The sequence below is a fragment of the Dunckerocampus dactyliophorus genome, chromosome 13 (genome assembly GCF_027744805.1).
Source record: "Dunckerocampus dactyliophorus isolate RoL2022-P2 chromosome 13, RoL_Ddac_1.1, whole genome shotgun sequence".
NCBI lineage: Eukaryota > Metazoa > Chordata > Actinopteri > Syngnathiformes > Syngnathidae > Dunckerocampus > Dunckerocampus dactyliophorus.
This window is the reverse complement of record NC_072831.1, coordinates 3,939,617-3,964,853: the sequence shown is the minus strand read 5'-3', so window position 1 is coordinate 3,964,853 and position 25,237 is coordinate 3,939,617. Positions and strand designations below refer to the sequence as shown.

The 25,237-nt window shown below is 47.0% G+C and overlaps 55 non-coding genes across 55 annotated transcripts; 34 read left to right on the top strand and 21 right to left on the bottom strand.

Moving 5' to 3' along the window:
* Positions 1 to 323: 323 nt before the first annotated feature.
* On the top strand, positions 324 to 396 carry trnak-uuu (transfer RNA lysine (anticodon UUU)). Its single transcript has one exon. It is a non-coding gene; the product is annotated as a tRNA-Lys (tRNA).
* A 364-nt stretch (positions 397 to 760) lies between these two features.
* On the bottom strand, positions 761 to 833 carry trnaf-gaa (transfer RNA phenylalanine (anticodon GAA)). Its single transcript has one exon. It is a non-coding gene; the product is annotated as a tRNA-Phe (tRNA).
* A 466-nt stretch (positions 834 to 1,299) lies between these two features.
* trnat-cgu (transfer RNA threonine (anticodon CGU)) lies at positions 1,300 to 1,373 on the bottom strand. The gene has a single exon. It is a non-coding gene; the product is annotated as a tRNA-Thr (tRNA).
* Positions 1,374 to 1,554: 181 nt separating this feature from the next.
* trnap-cgg (transfer RNA proline (anticodon CGG)) lies at positions 1,555 to 1,626 on the top strand. Its single transcript has one exon. It is a non-coding gene; the product is annotated as a tRNA-Pro (tRNA).
* Positions 1,627 to 1,775: 149 nt separating this feature from the next.
* On the top strand, positions 1,776 to 1,847 carry trnaq-cug (transfer RNA glutamine (anticodon CUG)). The gene has a single exon. It is a non-coding gene; the product is annotated as a tRNA-Gln (tRNA).
* A 726-nt stretch (positions 1,848 to 2,573) lies between these two features.
* Positions 2,574 to 2,646, top strand: trnak-uuu (transfer RNA lysine (anticodon UUU)). Its single transcript has one exon. It is a non-coding gene; the product is annotated as a tRNA-Lys (tRNA).
* Positions 2,647 to 3,010: 364 nt separating this feature from the next.
* trnaf-gaa (transfer RNA phenylalanine (anticodon GAA)) lies at positions 3,011 to 3,083 on the bottom strand. The gene has a single exon. It is a non-coding gene; the product is annotated as a tRNA-Phe (tRNA).
* A 466-nt stretch (positions 3,084 to 3,549) lies between these two features.
* Positions 3,550 to 3,623, bottom strand: trnat-cgu (transfer RNA threonine (anticodon CGU)). Its single transcript has one exon. It is a non-coding gene; the product is annotated as a tRNA-Thr (tRNA).
* Positions 3,624 to 3,804: 181 nt separating this feature from the next.
* On the top strand, positions 3,805 to 3,876 carry trnap-cgg (transfer RNA proline (anticodon CGG)). Its single transcript has one exon. It is a non-coding gene; the product is annotated as a tRNA-Pro (tRNA).
* Positions 3,877 to 4,025: 149 nt separating this feature from the next.
* Positions 4,026 to 4,097, top strand: trnaq-cug (transfer RNA glutamine (anticodon CUG)). The gene has a single exon. It is a non-coding gene; the product is annotated as a tRNA-Gln (tRNA).
* A 726-nt stretch (positions 4,098 to 4,823) lies between these two features.
* trnak-uuu (transfer RNA lysine (anticodon UUU)) lies at positions 4,824 to 4,896 on the top strand. Its single transcript has one exon. It is a non-coding gene; the product is annotated as a tRNA-Lys (tRNA).
* Positions 4,897 to 5,262: 366 nt separating this feature from the next.
* trnaf-gaa (transfer RNA phenylalanine (anticodon GAA)) lies at positions 5,263 to 5,335 on the bottom strand. The gene has a single exon. It is a non-coding gene; the product is annotated as a tRNA-Phe (tRNA).
* A 466-nt stretch (positions 5,336 to 5,801) lies between these two features.
* On the bottom strand, positions 5,802 to 5,875 carry trnat-cgu (transfer RNA threonine (anticodon CGU)). Its single transcript has one exon. It is a non-coding gene; the product is annotated as a tRNA-Thr (tRNA).
* A 181-nt stretch (positions 5,876 to 6,056) lies between these two features.
* On the top strand, positions 6,057 to 6,128 carry trnap-cgg (transfer RNA proline (anticodon CGG)). Its single transcript has one exon. It is a non-coding gene; the product is annotated as a tRNA-Pro (tRNA).
* Positions 6,129 to 6,277: 149 nt separating this feature from the next.
* trnaq-cug (transfer RNA glutamine (anticodon CUG)) lies at positions 6,278 to 6,349 on the top strand. The gene has a single exon. It is a non-coding gene; the product is annotated as a tRNA-Gln (tRNA).
* Positions 6,350 to 7,075: 726 nt separating this feature from the next.
* Positions 7,076 to 7,148, top strand: trnak-uuu (transfer RNA lysine (anticodon UUU)). Its single transcript has one exon. It is a non-coding gene; the product is annotated as a tRNA-Lys (tRNA).
* Positions 7,149 to 7,512: 364 nt separating this feature from the next.
* Positions 7,513 to 7,585, bottom strand: trnaf-gaa (transfer RNA phenylalanine (anticodon GAA)). The gene has a single exon. It is a non-coding gene; the product is annotated as a tRNA-Phe (tRNA).
* A 466-nt stretch (positions 7,586 to 8,051) lies between these two features.
* trnat-cgu (transfer RNA threonine (anticodon CGU)) lies at positions 8,052 to 8,125 on the bottom strand. Its single transcript has one exon. It is a non-coding gene; the product is annotated as a tRNA-Thr (tRNA).
* A 181-nt stretch (positions 8,126 to 8,306) lies between these two features.
* Positions 8,307 to 8,378, top strand: trnap-cgg (transfer RNA proline (anticodon CGG)). Its single transcript has one exon. It is a non-coding gene; the product is annotated as a tRNA-Pro (tRNA).
* Positions 8,379 to 8,527: 149 nt separating this feature from the next.
* On the top strand, positions 8,528 to 8,599 carry trnaq-cug (transfer RNA glutamine (anticodon CUG)). Its single transcript has one exon. It is a non-coding gene; the product is annotated as a tRNA-Gln (tRNA).
* Positions 8,600 to 9,325: 726 nt separating this feature from the next.
* trnak-uuu (transfer RNA lysine (anticodon UUU)) lies at positions 9,326 to 9,398 on the top strand. The gene has a single exon. It is a non-coding gene; the product is annotated as a tRNA-Lys (tRNA).
* A 905-nt stretch (positions 9,399 to 10,303) lies between these two features.
* On the bottom strand, positions 10,304 to 10,377 carry trnat-cgu (transfer RNA threonine (anticodon CGU)). The gene has a single exon. It is a non-coding gene; the product is annotated as a tRNA-Thr (tRNA).
* Positions 10,378 to 10,558: 181 nt separating this feature from the next.
* Positions 10,559 to 10,630, top strand: trnap-cgg (transfer RNA proline (anticodon CGG)). The gene has a single exon. It is a non-coding gene; the product is annotated as a tRNA-Pro (tRNA).
* Positions 10,631 to 10,779: 149 nt separating this feature from the next.
* trnaq-cug (transfer RNA glutamine (anticodon CUG)) lies at positions 10,780 to 10,851 on the top strand. Its single transcript has one exon. It is a non-coding gene; the product is annotated as a tRNA-Gln (tRNA).
* A 726-nt stretch (positions 10,852 to 11,577) lies between these two features.
* On the top strand, positions 11,578 to 11,650 carry trnak-uuu (transfer RNA lysine (anticodon UUU)). The gene has a single exon. It is a non-coding gene; the product is annotated as a tRNA-Lys (tRNA).
* A 364-nt stretch (positions 11,651 to 12,014) lies between these two features.
* On the bottom strand, positions 12,015 to 12,087 carry trnaf-gaa (transfer RNA phenylalanine (anticodon GAA)). Its single transcript has one exon. It is a non-coding gene; the product is annotated as a tRNA-Phe (tRNA).
* Positions 12,088 to 12,553: 466 nt separating this feature from the next.
* On the bottom strand, positions 12,554 to 12,627 carry trnat-cgu (transfer RNA threonine (anticodon CGU)). Its single transcript has one exon. It is a non-coding gene; the product is annotated as a tRNA-Thr (tRNA).
* Positions 12,628 to 12,808: 181 nt separating this feature from the next.
* Positions 12,809 to 12,880, top strand: trnap-cgg (transfer RNA proline (anticodon CGG)). Its single transcript has one exon. It is a non-coding gene; the product is annotated as a tRNA-Pro (tRNA).
* A 149-nt stretch (positions 12,881 to 13,029) lies between these two features.
* Positions 13,030 to 13,101, top strand: trnaq-cug (transfer RNA glutamine (anticodon CUG)). The gene has a single exon. It is a non-coding gene; the product is annotated as a tRNA-Gln (tRNA).
* A 726-nt stretch (positions 13,102 to 13,827) lies between these two features.
* On the top strand, positions 13,828 to 13,900 carry trnak-uuu (transfer RNA lysine (anticodon UUU)). The gene has a single exon. It is a non-coding gene; the product is annotated as a tRNA-Lys (tRNA).
* A 366-nt stretch (positions 13,901 to 14,266) lies between these two features.
* On the bottom strand, positions 14,267 to 14,339 carry trnaf-gaa (transfer RNA phenylalanine (anticodon GAA)). The gene has a single exon. It is a non-coding gene; the product is annotated as a tRNA-Phe (tRNA).
* A 466-nt stretch (positions 14,340 to 14,805) lies between these two features.
* trnat-cgu (transfer RNA threonine (anticodon CGU)) lies at positions 14,806 to 14,879 on the bottom strand. Its single transcript has one exon. It is a non-coding gene; the product is annotated as a tRNA-Thr (tRNA).
* Positions 14,880 to 15,060: 181 nt separating this feature from the next.
* Positions 15,061 to 15,132, top strand: trnap-cgg (transfer RNA proline (anticodon CGG)). Its single transcript has one exon. It is a non-coding gene; the product is annotated as a tRNA-Pro (tRNA).
* Positions 15,133 to 15,281: 149 nt separating this feature from the next.
* Positions 15,282 to 15,353, top strand: trnaq-cug (transfer RNA glutamine (anticodon CUG)). Its single transcript has one exon. It is a non-coding gene; the product is annotated as a tRNA-Gln (tRNA).
* A 726-nt stretch (positions 15,354 to 16,079) lies between these two features.
* Positions 16,080 to 16,152, top strand: trnak-uuu (transfer RNA lysine (anticodon UUU)). Its single transcript has one exon. It is a non-coding gene; the product is annotated as a tRNA-Lys (tRNA).
* A 366-nt stretch (positions 16,153 to 16,518) lies between these two features.
* Positions 16,519 to 16,591, bottom strand: trnaf-gaa (transfer RNA phenylalanine (anticodon GAA)). The gene has a single exon. It is a non-coding gene; the product is annotated as a tRNA-Phe (tRNA).
* Positions 16,592 to 17,057: 466 nt separating this feature from the next.
* trnat-cgu (transfer RNA threonine (anticodon CGU)) lies at positions 17,058 to 17,131 on the bottom strand. The gene has a single exon. It is a non-coding gene; the product is annotated as a tRNA-Thr (tRNA).
* A 181-nt stretch (positions 17,132 to 17,312) lies between these two features.
* On the top strand, positions 17,313 to 17,384 carry trnap-cgg (transfer RNA proline (anticodon CGG)). Its single transcript has one exon. It is a non-coding gene; the product is annotated as a tRNA-Pro (tRNA).
* A 149-nt stretch (positions 17,385 to 17,533) lies between these two features.
* trnaq-cug (transfer RNA glutamine (anticodon CUG)) lies at positions 17,534 to 17,605 on the top strand. Its single transcript has one exon. It is a non-coding gene; the product is annotated as a tRNA-Gln (tRNA).
* Positions 17,606 to 18,331: 726 nt separating this feature from the next.
* Positions 18,332 to 18,404, top strand: trnak-uuu (transfer RNA lysine (anticodon UUU)). The gene has a single exon. It is a non-coding gene; the product is annotated as a tRNA-Lys (tRNA).
* A 366-nt stretch (positions 18,405 to 18,770) lies between these two features.
* On the bottom strand, positions 18,771 to 18,843 carry trnaf-gaa (transfer RNA phenylalanine (anticodon GAA)). Its single transcript has one exon. It is a non-coding gene; the product is annotated as a tRNA-Phe (tRNA).
* A 466-nt stretch (positions 18,844 to 19,309) lies between these two features.
* trnat-cgu (transfer RNA threonine (anticodon CGU)) lies at positions 19,310 to 19,383 on the bottom strand. The gene has a single exon. It is a non-coding gene; the product is annotated as a tRNA-Thr (tRNA).
* A 181-nt stretch (positions 19,384 to 19,564) lies between these two features.
* On the top strand, positions 19,565 to 19,636 carry trnap-cgg (transfer RNA proline (anticodon CGG)). Its single transcript has one exon. It is a non-coding gene; the product is annotated as a tRNA-Pro (tRNA).
* A 149-nt stretch (positions 19,637 to 19,785) lies between these two features.
* On the top strand, positions 19,786 to 19,857 carry trnaq-cug (transfer RNA glutamine (anticodon CUG)). The gene has a single exon. It is a non-coding gene; the product is annotated as a tRNA-Gln (tRNA).
* Positions 19,858 to 20,583: 726 nt separating this feature from the next.
* trnak-uuu (transfer RNA lysine (anticodon UUU)) lies at positions 20,584 to 20,656 on the top strand. Its single transcript has one exon. It is a non-coding gene; the product is annotated as a tRNA-Lys (tRNA).
* Positions 20,657 to 21,022: 366 nt separating this feature from the next.
* Positions 21,023 to 21,095, bottom strand: trnaf-gaa (transfer RNA phenylalanine (anticodon GAA)). Its single transcript has one exon. It is a non-coding gene; the product is annotated as a tRNA-Phe (tRNA).
* A 466-nt stretch (positions 21,096 to 21,561) lies between these two features.
* On the bottom strand, positions 21,562 to 21,635 carry trnat-cgu (transfer RNA threonine (anticodon CGU)). Its single transcript has one exon. It is a non-coding gene; the product is annotated as a tRNA-Thr (tRNA).
* Positions 21,636 to 21,816: 181 nt separating this feature from the next.
* trnap-cgg (transfer RNA proline (anticodon CGG)) lies at positions 21,817 to 21,888 on the top strand. Its single transcript has one exon. It is a non-coding gene; the product is annotated as a tRNA-Pro (tRNA).
* A 149-nt stretch (positions 21,889 to 22,037) lies between these two features.
* On the top strand, positions 22,038 to 22,109 carry trnaq-cug (transfer RNA glutamine (anticodon CUG)). The gene has a single exon. It is a non-coding gene; the product is annotated as a tRNA-Gln (tRNA).
* Positions 22,110 to 22,835: 726 nt separating this feature from the next.
* On the top strand, positions 22,836 to 22,908 carry trnak-uuu (transfer RNA lysine (anticodon UUU)). Its single transcript has one exon. It is a non-coding gene; the product is annotated as a tRNA-Lys (tRNA).
* A 366-nt stretch (positions 22,909 to 23,274) lies between these two features.
* Positions 23,275 to 23,347, bottom strand: trnaf-gaa (transfer RNA phenylalanine (anticodon GAA)). The gene has a single exon. It is a non-coding gene; the product is annotated as a tRNA-Phe (tRNA).
* A 466-nt stretch (positions 23,348 to 23,813) lies between these two features.
* trnat-cgu (transfer RNA threonine (anticodon CGU)) lies at positions 23,814 to 23,887 on the bottom strand. The gene has a single exon. It is a non-coding gene; the product is annotated as a tRNA-Thr (tRNA).
* A 181-nt stretch (positions 23,888 to 24,068) lies between these two features.
* On the top strand, positions 24,069 to 24,140 carry trnap-cgg (transfer RNA proline (anticodon CGG)). The gene has a single exon. It is a non-coding gene; the product is annotated as a tRNA-Pro (tRNA).
* A 149-nt stretch (positions 24,141 to 24,289) lies between these two features.
* trnaq-cug (transfer RNA glutamine (anticodon CUG)) lies at positions 24,290 to 24,361 on the top strand. The gene has a single exon. It is a non-coding gene; the product is annotated as a tRNA-Gln (tRNA).
* Positions 24,362 to 25,087: 726 nt separating this feature from the next.
* Positions 25,088 to 25,160, top strand: trnak-uuu (transfer RNA lysine (anticodon UUU)). Its single transcript has one exon. It is a non-coding gene; the product is annotated as a tRNA-Lys (tRNA).
* The last annotated feature ends 77 nt before the right edge of the window (positions 25,161 to 25,237 follow it).

Here is a 25,237-nt window from a genome sequence, read left to right as displayed (position 1 = left end):
TCCTGGTGCCCCTGTGTTTTGGGGGCAAAAAGGAGGCTTTGGCAAATGAACTTCAGAGCCTATCACTGGTCACCTGAACAGGGGCTTGAATCCTGGACACTCAGATCAAAAGTCGAATGTGTCAGTGACTGGCTCAACCTTTGTCTTATCTGACCATAAAATCTTTTACCCAGAAGGTGTTTGGCTAGTCCGTGTGGGCAGTGTCCAACCTAAGCCTGTCTTATAGGTGGCAATTTCGGGAGCATGTCCATGGCGAAGCCAGAAATCCAGCCACTTGTATGCCAGAAAATTTCAGTCACGTGACTTTTTAATGTCAAAGAGCGGCCTGGATAGCTCAGCTGGTAGAGCATCAGACTTTTAATCTGAGGGTCCAGGGTTCAAGTCCCTGTTCAGGCGGTGAATGATAGGCTGCTTCACCTACATGCAAAGCCTGCCTCTTTGGTCCTGATTTGGAACACATTGTCAATAGTCTGAGCCCAGCTATTGTCCAAATTGACAAGGCCTTTCCTGAGCATTGTAGCACACAAGACCAGTTCCAGAAAAAATGGGATTTTCGTCAAACATGGAAACAACCGAGCCACTGTTGGGCTTTCAAATATCACCTTGGCGTCATCAACTTGTGCCATTGTAGTGTTTGGATCGTAAGCTCCCCGAACGTTCGCTGGATTTTCAGAACGAAATCTGTGTCACTCATTAACCAGAGACACGTTCAGCAAGGCTTTTTAAATGATCTGGCAAGGCAAGAACAACATTTCAACTGTGCTGAAACCCGGGATTGAACCAGGGACCTTTAGATCTTCAGTCTAACGCTCTCCCAACTGAGCTATTTCAGCTGCAACACAGCATTTCCGCTTTTCCAGTCAGGCCTCAGTTCTTCAAATGTAACCAGGCTGGGCGGGTTGCCCTTGTCTTTTGCCGGCTAAAAGGAGGTCTTCGCAGATGAATCTCAGAGCCTATCACTGGTCACCTGAACAGGGACTGCTCGTCTGACTGTGGAACTTTTGTCCAGAAGACATTTGGCTTGTCCAAGTGGGCACTTCAAATGTAAGTGGAGCTTAGAGGTGGCAATTTCAGGACAGGAGCTTCTTTCTCCATCCACATCTTCTCAGTCCAAGGCGAGCTCACATATTCTGCCTCGACTAAGCCGGAAGTCGGTAGGTCGGTCGTGTCCAAATTGATCAGGGTATTATTGCCTTCAGAAATGATGGGATTTTCTTCAACGCAACAAGGATTCTCATAGAAAAACATGGTTTGAAATGTTTCAAAAGTAGCCGTGAAGGAGCCATGGAAACAGCCTAAAGGCACTGCTGGGCTTTGAACCCAGAATCTCCTGTTTACGAGACAGGCACTTTGACCGACTCAGCCACAGCGCCCGCAAAGCTGCAGAATTTGCACCTAAGTTACTCTTTGCCCTTAAAAACAATAACAAACGTCAAAACCACGACGACGCAATTTACCAATGCAATCGCATCATGTCAATTTTGGTACCAAGGGAATCCTGTCGTTTCGGCCGAAATGCTCAGCAACAAACAGCCGCTCTCTCAAGCTACCAAGGGCTTGTTGGTCTAGTGGTATGATTCTCGCTTCGGGTGCGAGAGGTCCCAGGTTCAACTCCTGGACAAGCCCTCCGTCCGTATAGGCTGACTTTTGACTTGATTATAACCTTTTAACGTAATTTCCCTAAAAAACGATCAAATAATGGAATGCTGTCAACTTTATCGTAGTCTGACACTGTGTACTTGGGGATCAGACAATGTCAGACACTTGCTATCGCCGGTTCCATGGTGTAATGGTTAGCACTCTGGACTCTGAATCCAGTGATCCAAGTTCAAGTCTTGGTGGGACCGACTTCTGCGTCTTGGACGGTCACCTCCTTTTACGTTAAGTGTGTGTGATTAGGGTTTTTTTTATTTGAGGATTTGAGTTGAAATACATATCTATAAATACCATATCAGTGGTTTCCCAAGATCAGGATGAGTTCCCAGAATGACGGTAAGGTCCGTGACAGCTGATGTCATACATCAGCTGGCAATATATGCATGTGAGGTAGACACTTCGGTTGTGTGTGGGGCGACACAAGTCTTTTCAGTTCCTCTGTCGAGTCAAGAAGGACACAGCACTGTACTGAAATCTGGGACCTTTAGATCTTCAGTCTGACGCTCTCCCAGCTATTTCAGCTGTGGAACGGGTTTTCGGCTTTTCCAGGTCAGGGCTCAGCCTGTCAAATGTAAGAAGGGGCACCAGTCCCGTTCCTGGTGCCCCTGTGTTTTGGGGGCAAAAAGGAGGCTTTGGCAAATGAACTTCAGAGCCTATCACTGGTCACCTGAACAGGGGCTTGAATCCTGGACACTCAGATCAAAAGTCGAATGTGTCAGTGACTGGCTCAACCTTTGTCTTATCTGACCATAAAATCTTTTACCCAGAAGGTGTTTGGCTAGTCCGTGTGGGCAGTGTCCAACCTAAGCCTGTCTTATAGGTGGCAATTTCGGGAGCATGTCCATGGCGAAGCCAGAAATCCAGCCACTTGTATGCCAGAAAATTTCAGTCACGTGACTTTTTAATGTCAAAGAGCGGCCTGGATAGCTCAGCTGGTAGAGCATCAGACTTTTAATCTGAGGGTCCAGGGTTCAAGTCCCTGTTCAGGCGGTGAATGATAGGCTGCTTCACCTACATGCAAAGCCTGCCTCTTTGGTCCTGATTTGGAACACATTGTCAATAGTCTGAGCCCAGCTATTGTCCAAATTGACAAGGCCTTTCCTGAGCATTGTAGCACACAAGACCAGTTCCAGAAAAAATGGGATTTTCGTCAAACATGGAAACAACCGAGCCACTGTTGGGCTTTCAAATATCACCTTGGCGTCATCAACTTGTGCCATTGTAGTGTTTGGATCGTAAGCTCCCCGAACGTTCGCTGGATTTTCAGAACAAAATCTGTGTCACTCATTAACCAGAGACACGTTCAGCAAGGCTTTTTAAATGATCTGGCAAGGCAAGAACAACATTTCAACTGTGCTGAAACCCGGGATTGAACCAGGGACCTTTAGATCTTCAGTCTAACGCTCTCCCAACTGAGCTATTTCAGCTGCAACACAGCATTTCCGCTTTTCCAGTCAGGCCTCAGTTCTTCAAATGTAACCAGGCTGGGCGGGTTGCCCTTGTCTTTTGCCGGCTAAAAGGAGGTCTTCGCAGATGAATCTCAGAGCCTATCACTGGTCACCTGAACAGGGACTGCTCGTCTGACTGTGGAACTTTTGTCCAGAAGACATTTGGCTTGTCCAAGTGGGCACTTCAAATGTAAGTGGAGCTTAGAGGTGGCAATTTCAGGACAGGAGCTTCTTTCTCCATCCACATCTTCTCAGTCCAAGGCGAGCTCACATATTCTGCCTCGACTAAGCCGGAAGTCGGTAGGTCGGTCGTGTCCAAATTGATCAGGGTATTATTGCCTTCAGAAATGATGGGATTTTCTTCAACGCAACAAGGATTCTCATAGAAAAACATGGTTTGAAATGTTTCAAAAGTAGCCGTGAAGGAGCCATGGAAACAGCCTAAAGGCACTGCTGGGCTTTGAACCCAGAATCTCCTGTTTACGAGACAGGCACTTTGACCGACTCAGCCACAGCGCCCGCAAAGCTGCAGAATTTGCACCTAAGTTACTCTTTGCCCTTAAAAACAATAACAAACGTCAAAACCACGACGACGCAATTTACCAATGCAATCGCATCATGTCAATTTTGGTACCAAGGGAATCCTGTCATTTCGGCCGAAATGCTCAGCAACAAACAGCCGCTCTCTCAAGCTACCAAGGGCTTGTTGGTCTAGTGGTATGATTCTCGCTTCGGGTGCGAGAGGTCCCAGGTTCAACTCCTGGACAAGCCCTCCGTCCGTATAGGCTGACTTTTGACTTGATTATAACCTTTTAACGTAATTTCCCTAAAAAACGATCAAATAATGGAATGCTGTCAACTTTATCGTAGTCTGACACTGTGTACTTGGGGATCAGACAATGTCAGACACTTGCTATCGCCGGTTCCATGGTGTAATGGTTAGCACTCTGGACTCTGAATCCAGTGATCCAAGTTCAAGTCTTGGTGGGACCGACTTCTGCGTCTTGGACGGTCACCTCCTTTTACGTTAAGTGTGTGTGATTAGGGTTTTTTTTATTTGAGGATTTGAGTTGAAATACATATCTATAAATACCATATCAGTGGTTTCCCAAGATCAGGATGAGTTCCCAGAATGACGGTAAGGTCCGTGACAGCTGATGTCATACATCAGCTGGCAATATATGCATGTGAGGTAGACACTTCGGTTGTGTGTGGGGCGACACAAGTCTTTTCAGTTCCTCTGTCGAGTCAAGAAGGACACAGCACTGTACTGAAATCTGGGACCTTTAGATCTTCAGTCTGACGCTCTCCCAGCTATTTCAGCTGTGGAACGGGTTTTCGGCTTTTCCAGGTCAGGGCTCAGCCTGTCAAATGTAAGAAGGGGCACCAGTCCCGTTCCTGGTGCCCCTGTGTTTTGGGGGCAAAAAGGAGGCTTTGGCAAATGAACTTCAGAGCCTATCACTGGTCACCTGAACAGGGGCTTGAATCCTGGACACTCAGATCAAAAGTCGAATGTGTCAGTGACTGGCTCAACCTTTGTCTTATCTGACCATAAAATCTTTTACCCAGAAGGTGTTTGGCTAGTCCGTGTGGGCAGTGTCCAACCTAAGCCTGTCTTATAGGTGGCAATTTCGGGAGCATGTCCATGGCGAAGCCAGAAATCCAGCCACTTGTATGCCAGAAAATTTCAGTCACGTGACTTTTTAATGTCAAAGAGCGGCCTGGATAGCTCAGCTGGTAGAGCATCAGACTTTTAATCTGAGGGTCCAGGGTTCAAGTCCCTGTTCAGGCGGTGAATGATAGGCTGCTTCACCTACATGCAAAGCCTGCCTCTTTGGTCCTGATTTGGAACACATTGTCAATAGTCTGAGCCCAGCTATTGTCCAAATTGACAAGGCCTTTGTCCTGAGCATTGTAGCACACAAGACCAGTTCCAGAAAAAATGGGATTTTCGTCAAACATGGAAACAACCGAGCCACTGTTGGGCTTTCAAATATCACCTTGGCGTCATCAACTTGTGCCATTGTAGTGTTTGGATCGTAAGCTCCCCGAACGTTCGCTGGATTTTCAGAACGAAATCTGTGTCACTCATTAACCAGAGACACGTTCAGCAAGGCTTTTTAAATGATCTGGCAAGGCAAGAACAACATTTCAACTGTGCTGAAACCCGGGATTGAACCAGGGACCTTTAGATCTTCAGTCTAACGCTCTCCCAACTGAGCTATTTCAGCTGCAACACAGCATTTCCGCTTTTCCAGTCAGGCCTCAGTTCTTCAAATGTAACCAGGCTGGGCGGGTTGCCCTTGTCTTTTGCCGGCTAAAAGGAGGTCTTCGCAGATGAATCTCAGAGCCTATCACTGGTCACCTGAACAGGGACTGCTCGTCTGACTGTGGAACTTTTGTCCAGAAGACATTTGGCTTGTCCAAGTGGGCACTTCAAATGTAAGTGGAGCTTAGAGGTGGCAATTTCAGGACAGGAGCTTCTTTCTCCATCCACATCTTCTCAGTCCAAGGCGAGCTCACATATTCTGCCTCGACTAAGCCGGAAGTCGGTAGGTCGGTCGTGTCCAAATTGATCAGGGTATTATTGCCTTCAGAAATGATGGGATTTTCTTCAACGCAACAAGGATTCTCATAGAAAAACATGGTTTGAAATGTTTCAAAAGTAGCCGTGAAGGAGCCATGGAAACAGCCTAAAGGCACTGCTGGGCTTTGAACCCAGAATCTCCTGTTTACGAGACAGGCACTTTGACCGACTCAGCCACAGCGCCCGCAAAGCTGCAGAATTTGCACCTAAGTTACTCTTTGCCCTTAAAAACAATAACAAACGTCAAAACCACGACGACGCAATTTACCAATGCAATCGCATCATGTCAATTTTGGTACCAAGGGAATCCTGTCGTTTCGGCCGAAATGCTCAGCAACAAACAGCCGCTCTCTCAAGCTACCAAGGGCTTGTTGGTCTAGTGGTATGATTCTCGCTTCGGGTGCGAGAGGTCCCAGGTTCAACTCCTGGACAAGCCCTCCGTCCGTATAGGCTGACTTTTGACTTGATTATAACCTTTTAACGTAATTTCCCTAAAAAACGATCAAATAATGGAATGCTGTCAACTTTATCGTAGTCTGACACTGTGTACTTGGGGATCAGACAATGTCAGACACTTGCTATCGCCGGTTCCATGGTGTAATGGTTAGCACTCTGGACTCTGAATCCAGTGATCCAAGTTCAAGTCTTGGTGGGACCGACTTCTGCGTCTTGGACGGTCACCTCCTTTTACGTTAAGTGTGTGTGATTAGGGTTTTTTTTATTTGAGGATTTGAGTTGAAATACATATCTATAAATACCATATCAGTGGTTTCCCAAGATCAGGATGAGTTCCCAGAATGACGGTAAGGTCCGTGACAGCTGATGTCATACATCAGCTGGCAATATATGCATGTGAGGTAGACACTTCGGTTGTGTGTGGGGCGACACAAGTCTTTTCAGTTCCTCTGTCGAGTCAAGAAGGACACAGCACTGTACTGAAATCTGGGACCTTTAGATCTTCAGTCTGACGCTCTCCCAGCTATTTCAGCTGTGGAACGGGTTTTCGGCTTTTCCAGGTCAGGGCTCAGCCTGTCAAATGTAAGAAGGGGCACCAGTCCCGTTCCTGGTGCCCCTGTGTTTTGGGGGCAAAAAGGAGGCTTTGGCAAATGAACTTCAGAGCCTATCACTGGTCACCTGAACAGGGGCTTGAATCCTGGACACTCAGATCAAAAGTCGAATGTGTCAGTGACTGGCTCAACCTTTGTCTTATCTGACCATAAAATCTTTTACCCAGAAGGTGTTTGGCTAGTCCGTGTGGGCAGTGTCCAACCTAAGCCTGTCTTATAGGTGGCAATTTCGGGAGCATGTCCATGGCGAAGCCAGAAATCCAGCCACTTGTATGCCAGAAAATTTCAGTCACGTGACTTTTTAATGTCAAAGAGCGGCCTGGATAGCTCAGCTGGTAGAGCATCAGACTTTTAATCTGAGGGTCCAGGGTTCAAGTCCCTGTTCAGGCGGTGAATGATAGGCTGCTTCACCTACATGCAAAGCCTGCCTCTTTGGTCCTGATTTGGAACACATTGTCAATAGTCTGAGCCCAGCTATTGTCCAAATTGACAAGGCCTTTCCTGAGCATTGTAGCACACAAGACCAGTTCCAGAAAAAATGGGATTTTCGTCAAACATGGAAACAACCGAGCCACTGTTGGGCTTTCAAATATCACCTTGGCGTCATCAACTTGTGCCATTGTAGTGTTTGGATCGTAAGCTCCCCGAACGTTCGCTGGATTTTCAGAACGAAATCTGTGTCACTCATTAACCAGAGACACTTTCAGCAAGGCTTTTTAAATGATCTGGCAAGGCAAGAACAACATTTCAACTGTGCTGAAACCCGGGATTGAACCAGGGACCTTTAGATCTTCAGTCTAACGCTCTCCCAACTGAGCTATTTCAGCTGCAACACAGCATTTCCGCTTTTCCAGTCAGGCCTCAGTTCTTCAAATGTAACCAGGCTGGGCGGGTTGCCCTTGTCTTTTGCCGGCTAAAAGGAGGTCTTCGCAGATGAATCTCAGAGCCTATCACTGGTCACCTGAACAGGGACTGCTCGTCTGACTGTGGAACTTTTGTCCAGAAGACATTTGGCTTGTCCAAGTGGGCACTTCAAATGTAAGTGGAGCTTAGAGGTGGCAATTTCAGGACAGGAGCTTCTTTCTCCATCCACATCTTCTCAGTCCAAGGCGAGCTCACATATTCTGCCTCGACTAAGCCGGAAGTCGGTAGGTCGGTCGTGTCCAAATTGATCAGGGTATTATTGCCTTCAGAAATGATGGGATTTTCTTCAACGCAACAAGGATTCTCATAGAAAAACATGGTTTGAAATGTTTCAAAAGTAGCCGTGAAGGAGCCATGGAAACAGCCTAAAGGCACTGCTGGGCTTTGAACCCAGAATCTCCTGTTTACGAGACAGGCACTTTGACCGACTCAGCCACAGCGCCCGCAAAGCTGCAGAATTTGCACCTAAGTTACTCTTTGCCCTTAAAAACAATAACAAACGTCAAAACCACGACGACGCAATTTACCAATGCAATCGCATCATGTCAATTTTGGTACCAAGGGAATCCTGTCGTTTCGGCCGAAATGCTCAGCAACAAACAGCCGCTCTCTCAAGCTACCAAGGGCTTGTTGGTCTAGTGGTATGATTCTCGCTTCGGGTGCGAGAGGTCCCAGGTTCAACTCCTGGACAAGCCCTCCGTCCGTATAGGCTGACTTTTGACTTGATTATAACCTTTTAACGTAATTTCCCTAAAAAACGATCAAATAATGGAATGCTGTCAACTTTATCGTAGTCTGACACTGTGTACTTGGGGATCAGACAATGTCAGACACTTGCTATCGCCGGTTCCATGGTGTAATGGTTAGCACTCTGGACTCTGAATCCAGTGATCCAAGTTCAAGTCTTGGTGGGACCGACTTCTGCGTCTTGGACGGTCACCTCCTTTTACGTTAAGTGTGTGTGATTAGGGTTTTTTTTATTTGAGGATTTGAGTTGAAATACATATCTATAAATACCATATCAGTGGTTTCCCAAGATCAGGATGAGTTCCCAGAATGACGGTAAGGTCCGTGACAGCTGATGTCATACATCAGCTGGCAATATATGCATGTGAGGTAGACACTTCGGTTGTGTGTGGGGCGACACAAGTCTTTTCAGTTCCTCTGTCGAGTCAAGAAGGACACAGCACTGTACTGAAATCTGGGACCTTTAGATCTTCAGTCTGACGCTCTCCCAGCTATTTCAGCTGTGGAACGGGTTTTCGGCTTTTCCAGGTCAGGGCTCAGCCTGTCAAATGTAAGAAGGGGCACCAGTCCCGTTCCTGGTGCCCCTGTGTTTTGGGGGCAAAAAGGAGGCTTTGGCAAATGAACTTCAGAGCCTATCACTGGTCACCTGAACAGGGGCTTGAATCCTGGACACTCAGATCAAAAGTCGAATGTGTCAGTGACTGGCTCAACCTTTGTCTTATCTGACCATAAAATCTTTTACCCAGAAGGTGTTTGGCTAGTCCGTGTGGGCAGTGTCCAACCTAAGCCTGTCTTATAGGTGGCAATTTCGGGAGCATGTCCATGGCGAAGCCAGAAATCCAGCCACTTGTATGCCAGAAAATTTCAGTCACGTGACTTTTTAATGTCAAAGAGCGGCCTGGATAGCTCAGCTGGTAGAGCATCAGACTTTTAATCTGAGGGTCCAGGGTTCAAGTCCCTGTTCAGGCGGTGAATGATAGGCTGCTTCACCTACATGCAAAGCCTGCCTCTTTGGTCCTGATTTGGAACACATTGTCAATAGTCTGAGCCCAGCTATTGTCCAAATTGACAAGGCCTTTGTCCTGAGCATTGTAGCACACAAGACCAGTTCCAGAAAAAATGGGATTTTCGTCAAACATGGAAACAACCGAGCCACTGTTGGGCTTTCAAATATCACCTTGGCGTCATCAACTTGTGCCATTGTAGTGTTTGGATCGTAAGCTCCCCGAACGTTCGCTGGATTTTCAGAACGAAATCTGTGTCACTCATTAACCAGAGACACGTTCAGCAAGGCTTTTTAAATGATCTGGCAAGGCAAGAACAACATTTCAACTGTGCTGAAACCCGGGATTGAACCAGGGACCTTTAGATCTTCAGTCTAACGCTTTCCCAACTGAGCTATTTCAGCTGCAACACAGCATTTCCGCTTTTCCAGTCAGGCCTCAGTTCTTCAAATGTAACCAGGCTGGGCGGGTTGCCCTTGTCTTTTGCCGGCTAAAAGGAGGTCTTCGCAGATGAATCTCAGAGCCTATCACTGGTCACCTGAACAGGGACTGCTCGTCTGACTGTGGAACTTTTGTCCAGAAGACATTTGGCTTGTCCAAGTGGGCACTTCAAATGTAAGTGGAGCTTAGAGGTGGCAATTTCAGGACAGGAGCTTCTTTCTCCATCCACATCTTCTCAGTCCAAGGCGAGCTCACATATTCTGCCTCGACTAAGCCGGAAGTCGGTAGGTCGGTCGTGTCCAAATTGATCAGGGTATTATTGCCTTCAGAAATGATGGGATTTTCTTCAACGCAACAAGGATTCTCATAGAAAAACATGGTTTGAAATGTTTCAAAAGTAGCCGTGAAGGAGCCATGGAAACAGCCTAAAGGCACTGCTGGGCTTTGAACCCAGAATCTCCTGTTTACGAGACAGGCACTTTGACCGACTCAGCCACAGCGCCCGCAAAGCTGCAGAATTTGCACCTAAGTTACTCTTTGCCCTTAAAAACAATAACAAACGTCAAAACCACGACGACGCAATTTACCAATGCAATCGCATCATGTCAATTTTGGTACCAAGGGAATCCTGTCGTTTCGGCCGAAATGCTCAGCAACAAACAGCCGCTCTCTCAAGCTACCAAGGGCTTGTTGGTCTAGTGGTATGATTCTCGCTTCGGGTGCGAGAGGTCCCAGGTTCAACTCCTGGACAAGCCCTCCGTCTGTATAGGCTGACTTTTGACTTGATTATAACCTTTTAACGTAATTTCCCTAAAAAACGATCAAATAATGGAATGCTGTCAACTTTATCGTAGTCTGACACTGTGTACTTGGGGATCAGACAATGTCAGACACTTGCTATCGCCGGTTCCATGGTGTAATGGTTAGCACTCTGGACTCTGAATCCAGTGATCCAAGTTCAAGTCTTGGTGGGACCGACTTCTGCGTCTTGGACGGTCACCTCCTTTTACGTTAAGTGTGTGTGATTAGGGTTTTTTTTATTTGAGGATTTGAGTTGAAATACATATCTATAAATACCATATCAGTGGTTTCCCAAGATCAGGATGAGTTCCCAGAATGACGGTAAGGTCCGTGACAGCTGATGTCATACATCAGCTGGCAATATATGCATGTGAGGTAGACACTTCGGTTGTGTGTGGGGCGACACAAGTCTTTTCAGTTCCTCTGTCGAGTCAAGAAGGACACAGCACTGTACTGAAATCTGGGACCTTTAGATCTTCAGTCTGACGCTCTCCCAGCTATTTCAGCTGTGGAACGGGTTTTCGGCTTTTCCAGGTCAGGGCTCAGCCTGTCAAATGTAAGAAGGGGCACCAGTCCCGTTCCTGGTGCCCCTGTGTTTTGGGGGCAAAAAGGAGGCTTTGGCAAATGAACTTCAGAGCCTATCACTGGTCACCTGAACAGGGGCTTGAATCCTGGACACTCAGATCAAAAGTCGAATGTGTCAGTGACTGGCTCAACCTTTGTCTTATCTGACCATAAAATCTTTTACCCAGAAGGTGTTTGGCTAGTCCGTGTGGGCAGTGTCCAACCTAAGCCTGTCTTATAGGTGGCAATTTCGGGAGCATGTCCATGGCGAAGCCAGAAATCCAGCCACTTGTATGCCAGAAAATTTCAGTCACGTGACTTTTTAATGTCAAAGAGCGGCCTGGATAGCTCAGCTGGTAGAGCATCAGACTTTTAATCTGAGGGTCCAGGGTTCAAGTCCCTGTTCAGGCGGTGAATGATAGGCTGCTTCACCTACATGCAAAGCCTGCCTCTTTGGTCCTGATTTGGAACACATTGTCAATAGTCTGAGCCCAGCTATTGTCCAAATTGACAAGGCCTTTCCTGAGCATTGTAGCACACAAGACCAGTTCCAGAAAAAATGGGATTTTCGTCAAACATGGAAACAACCGAGCCACTGTTGGGCTTTCAAATATCACCTTGGCGTCATCAACTTGTGCCATTGTAGTGTTTGGATCGTAAGCTCCCCGAACGTTCGCTGGATTTTCAGAACAAAATCTGTGTCACTCATTAACCAGAGACACGTTCAGCAAGGCTTTTTAAATGATCTGGCAAGGCAAGAACAACATTTCAACTGTGCTGAAACCCGGGATTGAACCAGGGACCTTTAGATCTTCAGTCTAACGCTCTCCCAACTGAGCTATTTCAGCTGCAACACAGCATTTCCGCTTTTCCAGTCAGGCCTCAGTTCTTCAAATGTAACCAGGCTGGGCGGGTTGCCCTTGTCTTTTGCCGGCTAAAAGGAGGTCTTCGCAGATGAATCTCAGAGCCTATCACTGGTCACCTGAACAGGGACTGCTCGTCTGACTGTGGAACTTTTGTCCAGAAGACATTTGGCTTGTCCAAGTGGGCACTTCAAATGTAAGTGGAGCTTAGAGGTGGCAATTTCAGGACAGGAGCTTCTTTCTCCATCCACATCTTCTCAGTCCAAGGCGAGCTCACATATTCTGCCTCGACTAAGCCGGAAGTCGGTAGGTCGGTCGTGTCCAAATTGATCAGGGTATTATTGCCTTCAGAAATGATGGGATTTTCTTCAACGCAACAAGGATTCTCATAGAAAAACATGGTTTGAAATGTTTCAAAAGTAGCCGTGAAGGAGCCATGGAAACAGCCTAAAGGCACTGCTGGGCTTTGAACCCAGAATCTCCTGTTTACGAGACAGGCACTTTGACCGACTCAGCCACAGCGCCCGCAAAGCTGCAGAATTTGCACCTAAGTTACTCTTTGCCCTTAAAAACAATAACAAACGTCAAAACCACGACGACGCAATTTACCAATGCAATCGCATCATGTCAATTTTGGTACCAAGGGAATCCTGTCGTTTCGGCCGAAATGCTCAGCAACAAACAGCCGCTCTCTCAAGCTACCAAGGGCTTGTTGGTCTAGTGGTATGATTCTCGCTTCGGGTGCGAGAGGTCCCAGGTTCAACTCCTGGACAAGCCCTCCGTCCGTATAGGCTGACTTTTGACTTGATTATAACCTTTTAACGTAATTTCCCTAAAAAACGATCAAATAATGGAATGCTGTCAACTTTATCGTAGTCTGACACTGTGTACTTGGGGATCAGACAATGTCAGACACTTGCTATCGCCGGTTCCATGGTGTAATGGTTAGCACTCTGGACTCTGAATCCAGTGATCCAAGTTCAAGTCTTGGTGGGACCGACTTCTGCGTCTTGGACGGTCACCTCCTTTTACGTTAAGTGTGTGTGATTAGGGTTTTTTTTATTTGAGGATTTGAGTTGAAATACATATCTATAAATACCATATCAGTGGTTTCCCAAGATCAGGATGAGTTCCCAGAATGACGGTAAGGTCCGTGACAGCTGATGTCATACATCAGCTGGCAATATATGCATGTGAGGTAGACACTTCGGTTGTGTGTGGGGCGACACAAGTCTTTTCAGTTCCTCTGTCGAGTCAAGAAGGACACAGCACTGTACTGAAATCTGGGACCTTTAGATCTTCAGTCTGACGCTCTCCCAGCTATTTCAGCTGTGGAACGGGTTTTCGGCTTTTCCAGGTCAGGGCTCAGCCTGTCAAATGTAAGAAGGGGCACCAGTCCCGTTCCTGGTGCCCCTGTGTTTTGGGGGCAAAAAGGAGGCTTTGGCAAATGAACTTCAGAGCCTATCACTGGTCACCTGAACAGGGGCTTGAATCCTGGACACTCAGATCAAAAGTCGAATGTGTCAGTGACTGGCTCAACCTTTGTCTTATCTGACCATAAAATCTTTTACCCAGAAGGTGTTTGGCTAGTCCGTGTGGGCAGTGTCCAACCTAAGCCTGTCTTATAGGTGGCAATTTCGGGAGCATGTCCATGGCGAAGCCAGAAATCCAGCCACTTGTATGCCAGAAAATTTCAGTCACGTGACTTTTTAATGTCAAAGAGCGGCCTGGATAGCTCAGCTGGTAGAGCATCAGACTTTTAATCTGAGGGTCCAGGGTTCAAGTCCCTGTTCAGGCGGTGAATGATAGGCTGCTTCACCTACATGCAAAGCCTGCCTCTTTGGTCCTGATTTGGAACACATTGTCAATAGTCTGAGCCCAGCTATTGTCCAAATTGACAAGGCCTTTGTCCTGAGCATTGTAGCACACAAGACCAGTTCCAGAAAAAATGGGATTTTCGTCAAACATGGAAACAACCGAGCCACTGTTGGGCTTTCAAATATCACCTTGGCGTCATCAACTTGTGCCATTGTAGTGTTTGGATCGTAAGCTCCCCGAACGTTCGCTGGATTTTCAGAACGAAATCTGTGTCACTCATTAACCAGAGACACGTTCAGCAAGGCTTTTTAAATGATCTGGCAAGGCAAGAACAACATTTCAACTGTGCTGAAACCCGGGATTGAACCAGGGACCTTTAGATCTTCAGTCTAACGCTCTCCCAACTGAGCTATTTCAGCTGCAACACAGCATTTCCGCTTTTCCAGTCAGGCCTCAGTTCTTCAAATGTAACCAGGCTGGGCGGGTTGCCCTTGTCTTTTGCCGGCTAAAAGGAGGTCTTCGCAGATGAATCTCAGAGCCTATCACTGGTCACCTGAACAGGGACTGCTCGTCTGACTGTGGAACTTTTGTCCAGAAGACATTTGGCTTGTCCAAGTGGGCACTTCAAATGTAAGTGGAGCTTAGAGGTGGCAATTTCAGGACAGGAGCTTCTTTCTCCATCCACATCTTCTCAGTCCAAGGCGAGCTCACATATTCTGCCTCGACTAAGCCGGAAGTCGGTAGGTCGGTCGTGTCCAAATTGATCAGGGTATTATTGCCTTCAGAAATGATGGGATTTTCTTCAACGCAACAAGGATTCTCATAGAAAAACATGGTTTGAAATGTTTCAAAAGTAGCCGTGAAGGAGCCATGGAAACAGCCTAAAGGCACTGCTGGGCTTTGAACCCAGAATCTCCTGTTTACGAGACAGGCACTTTGACCGACTCAGCCACAGCGCCCGCAAAGCTGCAGAATTTGCACCTAAGTTACTCTTTGCCCTTAAAAACAATAACAAACGTCAAAACCACGACGACGCAATTTACCAATGCAATCGCATCATGTCAATTTTGGTACCAAGGGAATCCTGTCGTTTCGGCCGAAATGCTCAGCAACAAACAGCCGCTCTCTCAAGCTACCAAGGGCTTGTTGGTCTAGTGGTATGATTCTCGCTTCGGGTGCGAGAGGTCCCAGGTTCAACTCCTGGACAAGCCCTCCGTCCGTATAGGCTGACTTTTGACTTGATTATAACCTTTTAACGTAATTTCCCTAAAAAACGATCAAATAATGGAATGCTGTCAACTTTATCGTAGTCTGACACTGTGTACTTGGGGATCAGACAATGTCAGACACTTGCTATCGCCGGTTCCATGGTGTAATGGTTAGCACTCTGGACTCTGAATCCAGTGATCCAAGTTCAAGTCTTGGTGGGACCGACTTCTGCGTCTTGGACGGTCACCTCCTTTTACGTTAAGTGTGTGTGATTAGGGTTTTTTTTATTTGAGGATTTGAGTTGAAATACATATCTATAAATACCATATCAGTGGTTTCCCAAGATCAGGATGAGTTCCCAGAATGACGGTAAGGTCCGTGACAGCTGATGTCATACATCAGCTGGCAATATATGCATGTGAGGTAGACACTTCGGTTGTGTGTGGGGCGACACAAGTCTTTTCAGTTCCTCTGTCGAGTCAAGAAGGACACAGCACTGTACTGAAATCTGGGACCTTTAGATCTTCAGTCTGACGCTCTCCCAGCTATTTCAGCTGTGGAACGGGTTTTCGGCTTTTCCAGGTCAGGGCTCAGCCTGTCAAATGTAAGAAGGGGCACCAGTCCCGTTCCTGGTGCCCCTGTGTTTTGGGGGCAAAAAGGAGGCTTTGGCAAATGAACTTCAGAGCCTATCACTGGTCACCTGAACAGGGGCTTGAATCCTGGACACTCAGATCAAAAGTCGAATGTGTCAGTGACTGGCTCAACCTTTGTCTTATCTGACCATAAAATCTTTTACCCAGAAGGTGTTTGGCTAGTCCGTGTGGGCAGTGTCCAACCTAAGCCTGTCTTATAGGTGGCAATTTCGGGAGCATGTCCATGGCGAAGCCAGAAATCCAGCCACTTGTATGCCAGAAAATTTCAGTCACGTGACTTTTTAATGTCAAAGAGCGGCCTGGATAGCTCAGCTGGTAGAGCATCAGACTTTTAATCTGAGGGTCCAGGGTTCAAGTCCCTGTTCAGGCGGTGAATGATAGGCTGCTTCACCTACATGCAAAGCCTGCCTCTTTGGTCCTGATTTGGAACACATTGTCAATAGTCTGAGCCCAGCTATTGTCCAAATTGACAAGGCCTTTGTCCTGAGCATTGTAGCACACAAGACCAGTTCCAGAAAAAATGGGATTTTCGTCAAACATGGAAACAACCGAGCCACTGTTGGGCTTTCAAATATCACCTTGGCGTCATCAACTTGTGCCATTGTAGTGTTTGGATCGTAAGCTCCCCGAACGTTCGCTGGATTTTCAGAACGAAATCTGTGTCACTCATTAACCAGAGACACGTTCAGCAAGGCTTTTTAAATGATCTGGCAAGGCAAGAACAACATTTCAACTGTGCTGAAACCCGGGATTGAACCAGGGACCTTTAGATCTTCAGTCTAACGCTCTCCCAACTGAGCTATTTCAGCTGCAACACAGCATTTCCGCTTTTCCAGTCAGGCCTCAGTTCTTCAAATGTAACCAGGCTGGGCGGGTTGCCCTTGTCTTTTGCCGGCTAAAAGGAGGTCTTCGCAGATGAATCTCAGAGCCTATCACTGGTCACCTGAACAGGGACTGCTCGTCTGACTGTGGAACTTTTGTCCAGAAGACATTTGGCTTGTCCAAGTGGGCACTTCAAATGTAAGTGGAGCTTAGAGGTGGCAATTTCAGGACAGGAGCTTCTTTCTCCATCCACATCTTCTCAGTCCAAGGCGAGCTCACATATTCTGCCTCGACTAAGCCGGAAGTCGGTAGGTCGGTCGTGTCCAAATTGATCAGGGTATTATTGCCTTCAGAAATGATGGGATTTTCTTCAACGCAACAAGGATTCTCATAGAAAAACATGGTTTGAAATGTTTCAAAAGTAGCCGTGAAGGAGCCATGGAAACAGCCTAAAGGCACTGCTGGGCTTTGAACCCAGAATCTCCTGTTTACGAGACAGGCACTTTGACCGACTCAGCCACAGCGCCCGCAAAGCTGCAGAATTTGCACCTAAGTTACTCTTTGCCCTTAAAAACAATAACAAACGTCAAAACCACGACGACGCAATTTACCAATGCAATCGCATCATGTCAATTTTGGTACCAAGGGAATCCTGTCGTTTCGGCCGAAATGCTCAGCAACAAACAGCCGCTCTCTCAAGCTACCAAGGGCTTGTTGGTCTAGTGGTATGATTCTCGCTTCGGGTGCGAGAGGTCCCAGGTTCAACTCCTGGACAAGCCCTCCGTCCGTATAGGCTGACTTTTGACTTGATTATAACCTTTTAACGTAATTTCCCTAAAAAACGATCAAATAATGGAATGCTGTCAACTTTATCGTAGTCTGACACTGTGTACTTGGGGATCAGACAATGTCAGACACTTGCTATCGCCGGTTCCATGGTGTAATGGTTAGCACTCTGGACTCTGAATCCAGTGATCCAAGTTCAAGTCTTGGTGGGACCGACTTCTGCGTCTTGGACGGTCACCTCCTTTTACGTTAAGTGTGTGTGATTAGGGTTTTTTTTATTTGAGGATTTGAGTTGAAATACATATCTATAAATACCATATCAGTGGTTTCCCAAGATCAGGATGAGTTCCCAGAATGACGGTAAGGTCCGTGACAGCTGATGTCATACATCAGCTGGCAATATATGCATGTGAGGTAGACACTTCGGTTGTGTGTGGGGCGACACAAGTCTTTTCAGTTCCTCTGTCGAGTCAAGAAGGACACAGCACTGTACTGAAATCTGGGACCTTTAGATCTTCAGTCTGACGCTCTCCCAGCTATTTCAGCTGTGGAACGGGTTTTCGGCTTTTCCAGGTCAGGGCTCAGCCTGTCAAATGTAAGAAGGGGCACCAGTCCCGTTCCTGGTGCCCCTGTGTTTTGGGGGCAAAAAGGAGGCTTTGGCAAATGAACTTCAGAGCCTATCACTGGTCACCTGAACAGGGGCTTGAATCCTGGACACTCAGATCAAAAGTCGAATGTGTCAGTGACTGGCTCAACCTTTGTCTTATCTGACCATAAAATCTTTTACCCAGAAGGTGTTTGGCTAGTCCGTGTGGGCAGTGTCCAACCTAAGCCTGTCTTATAGGTGGCAATTTCGGGAGCATGTCCATGGCGAAGCCAGAAATCCAGCCACTTGTATGCCAGAAAATTTCAGTCACGTGACTTTTTAATGTCAAAGAGCGGCCTGGATAGCTCAGCTGGTAGAGCATCAGACTTTTAATCTGAGGGTCCAGGGTTCAAGTCCCTGTTCAGGCGGTGAATGATAGGCTGCTTCACCTACATGCAAAGCCTGCCTCTTTGGTCCTGATTTGGAACACATTGTCAATAGTCTGAGCCCAGCTATTGTCCAAATTGACAAGGCCTTTGTCCTGAGCATTGTAGCACACAAGACCAGTTCCAGAAAAAATGGGATTTTCGTCAAACATGGAAACAACCGAGCCACTGTTGGGCTTTCAAATATCACCTTGGCGTCATCAACTTGTGCCATTGTAGTGTTTGGATCGTAAGCTCCCCGAACGTTCGCTGGATTTTCAGAACGAAATCTGTGTCACTCATTAACCAGAGACACGTTCAGCAAGGCTTTTTAAATGATCTGGCAAGGCAAGAACAACATTTCAACTGTGCTGAAACCCGGGATTGAACCAGGGACCTTTAGATCTTCAGTCTAACGCTCTCCCAACTGAGCTATTTCAGCTGCAACACAGCATTTCCGCTTTTCCAGTCAGGCCTCAGTTCTTCAAATGTAACCAGGCTGGGCGGGTTGCCCTTGTCTTTTGCCGGCTAAAAGGAGGTCTTCGCAGATGAATCTCAGAGCCTATCACTGGTCACCTGAACAGGGACTGCTCGTCTGACTGTGGAACTTTTGTCCAGAAGACATTTGGCTTGTCCAAGTGGGCACTTCAAATGTAAGTGGAGCTTAGAGGTGGCAATTTCAGGACAGGAGCTTCTTTCTCCATCCACATCTTCTCAGTCCAAGGCGAGCTCACATATTCTGCCTCGACTAAGCCGGAAGTCGGTAGGTCGGTCGTGTCCAAATTGATCAGGGTATTATTGCCTTCAGAAATGATGGGATTTTCTTCAACGCAACAAGGATTCTCATAGAAAAACATGGTTTGAAATGTTTCAAAAGTAGCCGTGAAGGAGCCATGGAAACAGCCTAAAGGCACTGCTGGGCTTTGAACCCAGAATCTCCTGTTTACGAGACAGGCACTTTGACCGACTCAGCCACAGCGCCCGCAAAGCTGCAGAATTTGCACCTAAGTTACTCTTTGCCCTTAAAAACAATAACAAACGTCAAAACCACGACGACGCAATTTACCAATGCAATCGCATCATGTCAATTTTGGTACCAAGGGAATCCTGTCGTTTCGGCCGAAATGCTCAGCAACAAACAGCCGCTCTCTCAAGCTACCAAGGGCTTGTTGGTCTAGTGGTATGATTCTCGCTTCGGGTGCGAGAGGTCCCAGGTTCAACTCCTGGACAAGCCCTCCGTCCGTATAGGCTGACTTTTGACTTGATTATAACCTTTTAACGTAATTTCCCTAAAAAACGATCAAATAATGGAATGCTGTCAACTTTATCGTAGTCTGACACTGTGTACTTGGGGATCAGACAATGTCAGACACTTGCTATCGCCGGTTCCATGGTGTAATGGTTAGCACTCTGGACTCTGAATCCAGTGATCCAAGTTCAAGTCTTGGTGGGACCGACTTCTGCGTCTTGGACGGTCACCTCCTTTTACGTTAAGTGTGTGTGATTAGGGTTTTTTTTATTTGAGGATTTGAGTTGAAATACATATCTATAAATACCATATCAGTGGTTTCCCAAGATCAGGATGAGTTCCCAGAATGACGGTAAGGTCCGTGACAGCTGATGTCATACATCAGCTGGCAATATATGCATGTGAGGTAGACACTTCGGTTGTGTGTGGGGCGACACAAGTCTTTTCAGTTCCTCTGTCGAGTCAAGAAGGACACAGCACTGTACTGAAATCTGGGACCTTTAGATCTTCAGTCTGACGCTCTCCCAGCTATTTCAGCTGTGGAACGGGTTTTCGGCTTTTCCAGGTCAGGGCTCAGCCTGTCAAATGTAAGAAGGGGCACCAGTCCCGTTCCTGGTGCCCCTGTGTTTTGGGGGCAAAAAGGAGGCTTTGGCAAATGAACTTCAGAGCCTATCACTGGTCACCTGAACAGGGGCTTGAATCCTGGACACTCAGATCAAAAGTCGAATGTGTCAGTGACTGGCTCAACCTTTGTCTTATCTGACCATAAAATCTTTTACCCAGAAGGTGTTTGGCTAGTCCGTGTGGGCAGTGTCCAACCTAAGCCTGTCTTATAGGTGGCAATTTCGGGAGCATGTCCATGGCGAAGCCAGAAATCCAGCCACTTGTATGCCAGAAAATTTCAGTCACGTGACTTTTTAATGTCAAAGAGCGGCCTGGATAGCTCAGCTGGTAGAGCATCAGACTTTTAATCTGAGGGTCCAGGGTTCAAGTCCCTGTTCAGGCGGTGAATGATAGGCTGCTTCACCTACATGCAAAGCCTGCCTCTTTGGTCCTGATTTGGAACACATTGTCAATAGTCTGAGCCCAGCTATTGTCCAAATTGACAAGGCCTTTGTCCTGAGCATTGTAGCACACAAGACCAGTTCCAGAAAAAATGGGATTTTCGTCAAACATGGAAACAACCGAGCCACTGTTGGGCTTTCAAATATCACCTTGGCGTCATCAACTTGTGCCATTGTAGTGTTTGGATCGTAAGCTCCCCGAACGTTCGCTGGATTTTCAGAACGAAATCTGTGTCACTCATTAACCAGAGACACGTTCAGCAAGGCTTTTTAAATGATCTGGCAAGGCAAGAACAACATTTCAACTGTGCTGAAACCCGGGATTGAACCAGGGACCTTTAGATCTTCAGTCTAACGCTCTCCCAACTGAGCTATTTCAGCTGCAACACAGCATTTCCGCTTTTCCAGTCAGGCCTCAGTTCTTCAAATGTAACCAGGCTGGGCGGGTTGCCCTTGTCTTTTGCCGGCTAAAAGGAGGTCTTCGCAGATGAATCTCAGAGCCTATCACTGGTCACCTGAACAGGGACTGCTCGTCTGACTGTGGAACTTTTGTCCAGAAGACATTTGGCTTGTCCAAGTGGGCACTTCAAATGTAAGTGGAGCTTAGAGGTGGCAATTTCAGGACAGGAGCTTCTTTCTCCATCCACATCTTCTCAGTCCAAGGCGAGCTCACATATTCTGCCTCGACTAAGCCGGAAGTCGGTAGGTCGGTCGTGTCCAAATTGATCAGGGTATTATTGCCTTCAGAAATGATGGGATTTTCTTCAACGCAACAAGGATTCTCATAGAAAAACATGGTTTGAAATGTTTCAAAAGTAGCCGTGAAGGAGCCATGGAAACAGCCTAAAGGCACTGCTGGGCTTTGAACCCAGAATCTCCTGTTTACGAGACAGGCACTTTGACCGACTCAGCCACAGCGCCCGCAAAGCTGCAGAATTTGCACCTAAGTTACTCTTTGCCCTTAAAAACAATAACAAACGTCAAAACCACGACGACGCAATTTACCAATGCAATCGCATCATGTCAATTTTGGTACCAAGGGAATCCTGTCGTTTCGGCCGAAATGCTCAGCAACAAACAGCCGCTCTCTCAAGCTACCAAGGGCTTGTTGGTCTAGTGGTATGATTCTCGCTTCGGGTGCGAGAGGTCCCAGGTTCAACTCCTGGACAAGCCCTCCGTCCGTATAGGCTGACTTTTGACTTGATTATAACCTTTTAACGTAATTTCCCTAAAAAACGATCAAATAATGGAATGCTGTCAACTTTATCGTAGTCTGACACTGTGTACTTGGGGATCAGACAATGTCAGACACTTGCTATCGCCGGTTCCATGGTGTAATGGTTAGCACTCTGGACTCTGAATCCAGTGATCCAAGTTCAAGTCTTGGTGGGACCGACTTCTGCGTCTTGGACGGTCACCTCCTTTTACGTTAAGTGTGTGTGATTAGGGTTTTTTTTATTTGAGGATTTGAGTTGAAATACATATCTATAAATACCATATCAGTGGTTTCCCAAGATCAGGATGAGTTCCCAGAATGACGGTAAGGTCCGTGACAGCTGATGTCATACATCAGCTGGCAATATATGCATGTGAGGTAGACACTTCGGTTGTGTGTGGGGCGACACAAGTCTTTTCAGTTCCTCTGTCGAGTCAAGAAGGACACAGCACTGTACTGAAATCTGGGACCTTTAGATCTTCAGTCTGACGCTCTCCCAGCTATTTCAGCTGTGGAACGGGTTTTCGGCTTTTCCAGGTCAGGGCTCAGCCTGTCAAATGTAAGAAGGGGCACCAGTCCCGTTCCTGGTGCCCCTGTGTTTTGGGGGCAAAAAGGAGGCTTTGGCAAATGAACTTCAGAGCCTATCACTGGTCACCTGAACAGGGGCTTGAATCCTGGACACTCAGATCAAAAGTCGAATGTGTCAGTGACTGGCTCAACCTTTGTCTTATCTGACCATAAAATCTTTTACCCAGAAGGTGTTTGGCTAGTCCGTGTGGGCAGTGTCCAACCTAAGCCTGTCTTATAGGTGGCAATTTCGGGAGCATGTCCATGGCGAAGCCAGAAATCCAGCCACTTGTATGCCAGAAAATTTCAGTCACGTGACTTTTTAATGTCAAAGAGCGGCCTGGATAGCTCAGCTGGTAGAGCATCAGACTTTTAATCTGAGGGTCCAGGGTTCAAGTCCCTGTTCAGGCGGTGAATGATAGGCTGCTTCACCTACATGCAAAGCCTGCCTCTTTGGTCCTGATTTGGAACACATTGTCAATAGTCTGAGCCCAGCTATTGTCCAAATTGACAAGGCCTTTGTCCTGAGCATTGTAGCACACAAGACCAGTTCCAGAAAAAATGGGATTTTCGTCAAACATGGAAACAACCGAGCCACTGTTGGGCTTTCAAATATCACCTTGGCGTCATCAACTTGTGCCATTGTAGTGTTTGGATCGTAAGCTCCCCGAACGTTCGCTGGATTTTCAGAACGAAATCTGTGTCACTCATTAACCAGAGACACGTTCAGCAAGGCTTTTTAAATGATCTGGCAAGGCAAGAACAACATTTCAACTGTGCTGAAACCCGGGATTGAACCAGGGACCTTTAGATCTTCAGTCTAACGCTCTCCCAACTGAGCTATTTCAGCTGCAACACAGCATTTCCGCTTTTCCAGTCAGGCCTCAGTTCTTCAAATGTAACCAGGCTGGGCGGGTTGCCCTTGTCTTTTGCCGGCTAAAAGGAGGTCTTCGCAGATGAATCTCAGAGCCTATCACTGGTCACCTGAACAGGGACTGCTCGTCTGACTGTGGAACTTTTGTCCAGAAGACATTTGGCTTGTCCAAGTGGGCACTTCAAATGTAAGTGGAGCTTAGAGGTGGCAATTTCAGGACAGGAGCTTCTTTCTCCATCCACATCTTCTCAGTCCAAGGCGAGCTCACATATTCTGCCTCGACTAAGCCGGAAGTCGGTAGGTCGGTCGTGTCCAAATTGATCAGGGTATTATTGCCTTCAGAAATGATGGGATTTTCTTCAACGCAACAAGGATTCTCATAGAAAAACATGGTTTGAAATGTTTCAAAAGTAGCCGTGAAGGAGCCATGGAAACAGCCTAAAGGCACTGCTGGGCTTTGAACCCAGAATCTCCTGTTTACGAGACAGGCACTTTGACCGACTCAGCCACAGCGCCCGCAAAGCTGCAGAATTTGCACCTAAGTTACTCTTTGCCCTTAAAAACAATAACAAACGTCAAAACCACGACGACGCAATTTACCAATGCAATCGCATCATGTCAATTTTGGTACCAAGGGAATCCTGTCGTTTCGGCCGAAATGCTCAGCAACAAACAGCCGCTCTCTCAAGCTACCAAGGGCTTGTTGGTCTAGTGGTATGATTCTCGCTTCGGGTGCGAGAGGTCCCAGGTTCAACTCCTGGACAAGCCCTCCGTCCGTATAGGCTGACTTTTGACTTGATTATAACCTTTTAACGTAATTTCCCTAAAAAACGATCAAATAATGGAATGCTGTCAACTTTATCGTAGTCTGACACTGTGTACTTGGGGATCAGACAATGTCAGACACTTGCTATCGCCGGTTCCATGGTGTAATGGTTAGCACTCTGGACTCTGAATCCAGTGATCCAAGTTCAAGTCTTGGTGGGACCGACTTCTGCGTCTTGGACGGTCACCTCCTTTTACGTTAAGTGTGTGTGATTAGGGTTTTTTTTATTTGAGGATTTGAGTTGAAATACATATCTATAAATACCATATCAGTGGTTTCCCAAGATCAGGATGAGTTCCCAGAATGACGGTAAGGTCCGTGACAGCTGATGTCATACATCAGCTGGCAATATATGCATGTGAGGTAGACACTTCGGTTGTGTGTGGGGCGACACAAGTCTTTTCAGTTCCTCTGTCGAGTCAAGAAGGACACAGCACTGTACTGAAATCTGGGACCTTTAGATCTTCAGTCTGACGCTCTCCCAGCTATTTCAGCTGTGGAACGGGTTTTCGGCTTTTCCAGGTCAGGGCTCAGCCTGTCAAATGTAAGAAGGGGCACCAGTCCCGTTCCTGGTGCCCCTGTGTTTTGGGGGCAAAAAGGAGGCTTTGGCAAATGAACTTCAGAGCCTATCACTGGTCACCTGAACAGGGGCTTGAATCCTGGACACTCAGATCAAAAGTCGAATGTGTCAGTGACTGGCTCAACCTTTGTCTTATCTGACCATAAAATCTTTTACCCAGAAGGTGTTTGGCTAGTCCGTGTGGGCAGTGTCCAACCTAAGCCTGTCTTATAGGTGGCAATTTCGGGAGCATGTCCATGGCGAAGCCAGAAATCCAGCCACTTGTATGCCAGAAAATTTCAGTCACGTGACTTTTTAATGTCAAAGAGCGGCCTGGATAGCTCAGCTGGTAGAGCATCAGACTTTTAATCTGAGGGTCCAGGGTTCAAGTCCCTGTTCAGGCGGTGAATGATAGGCTGCTTCACCTACATGCAAAGCCTGCCTCTTTGGTCCTGATTTGGAACACATTGTCAATAGTCTG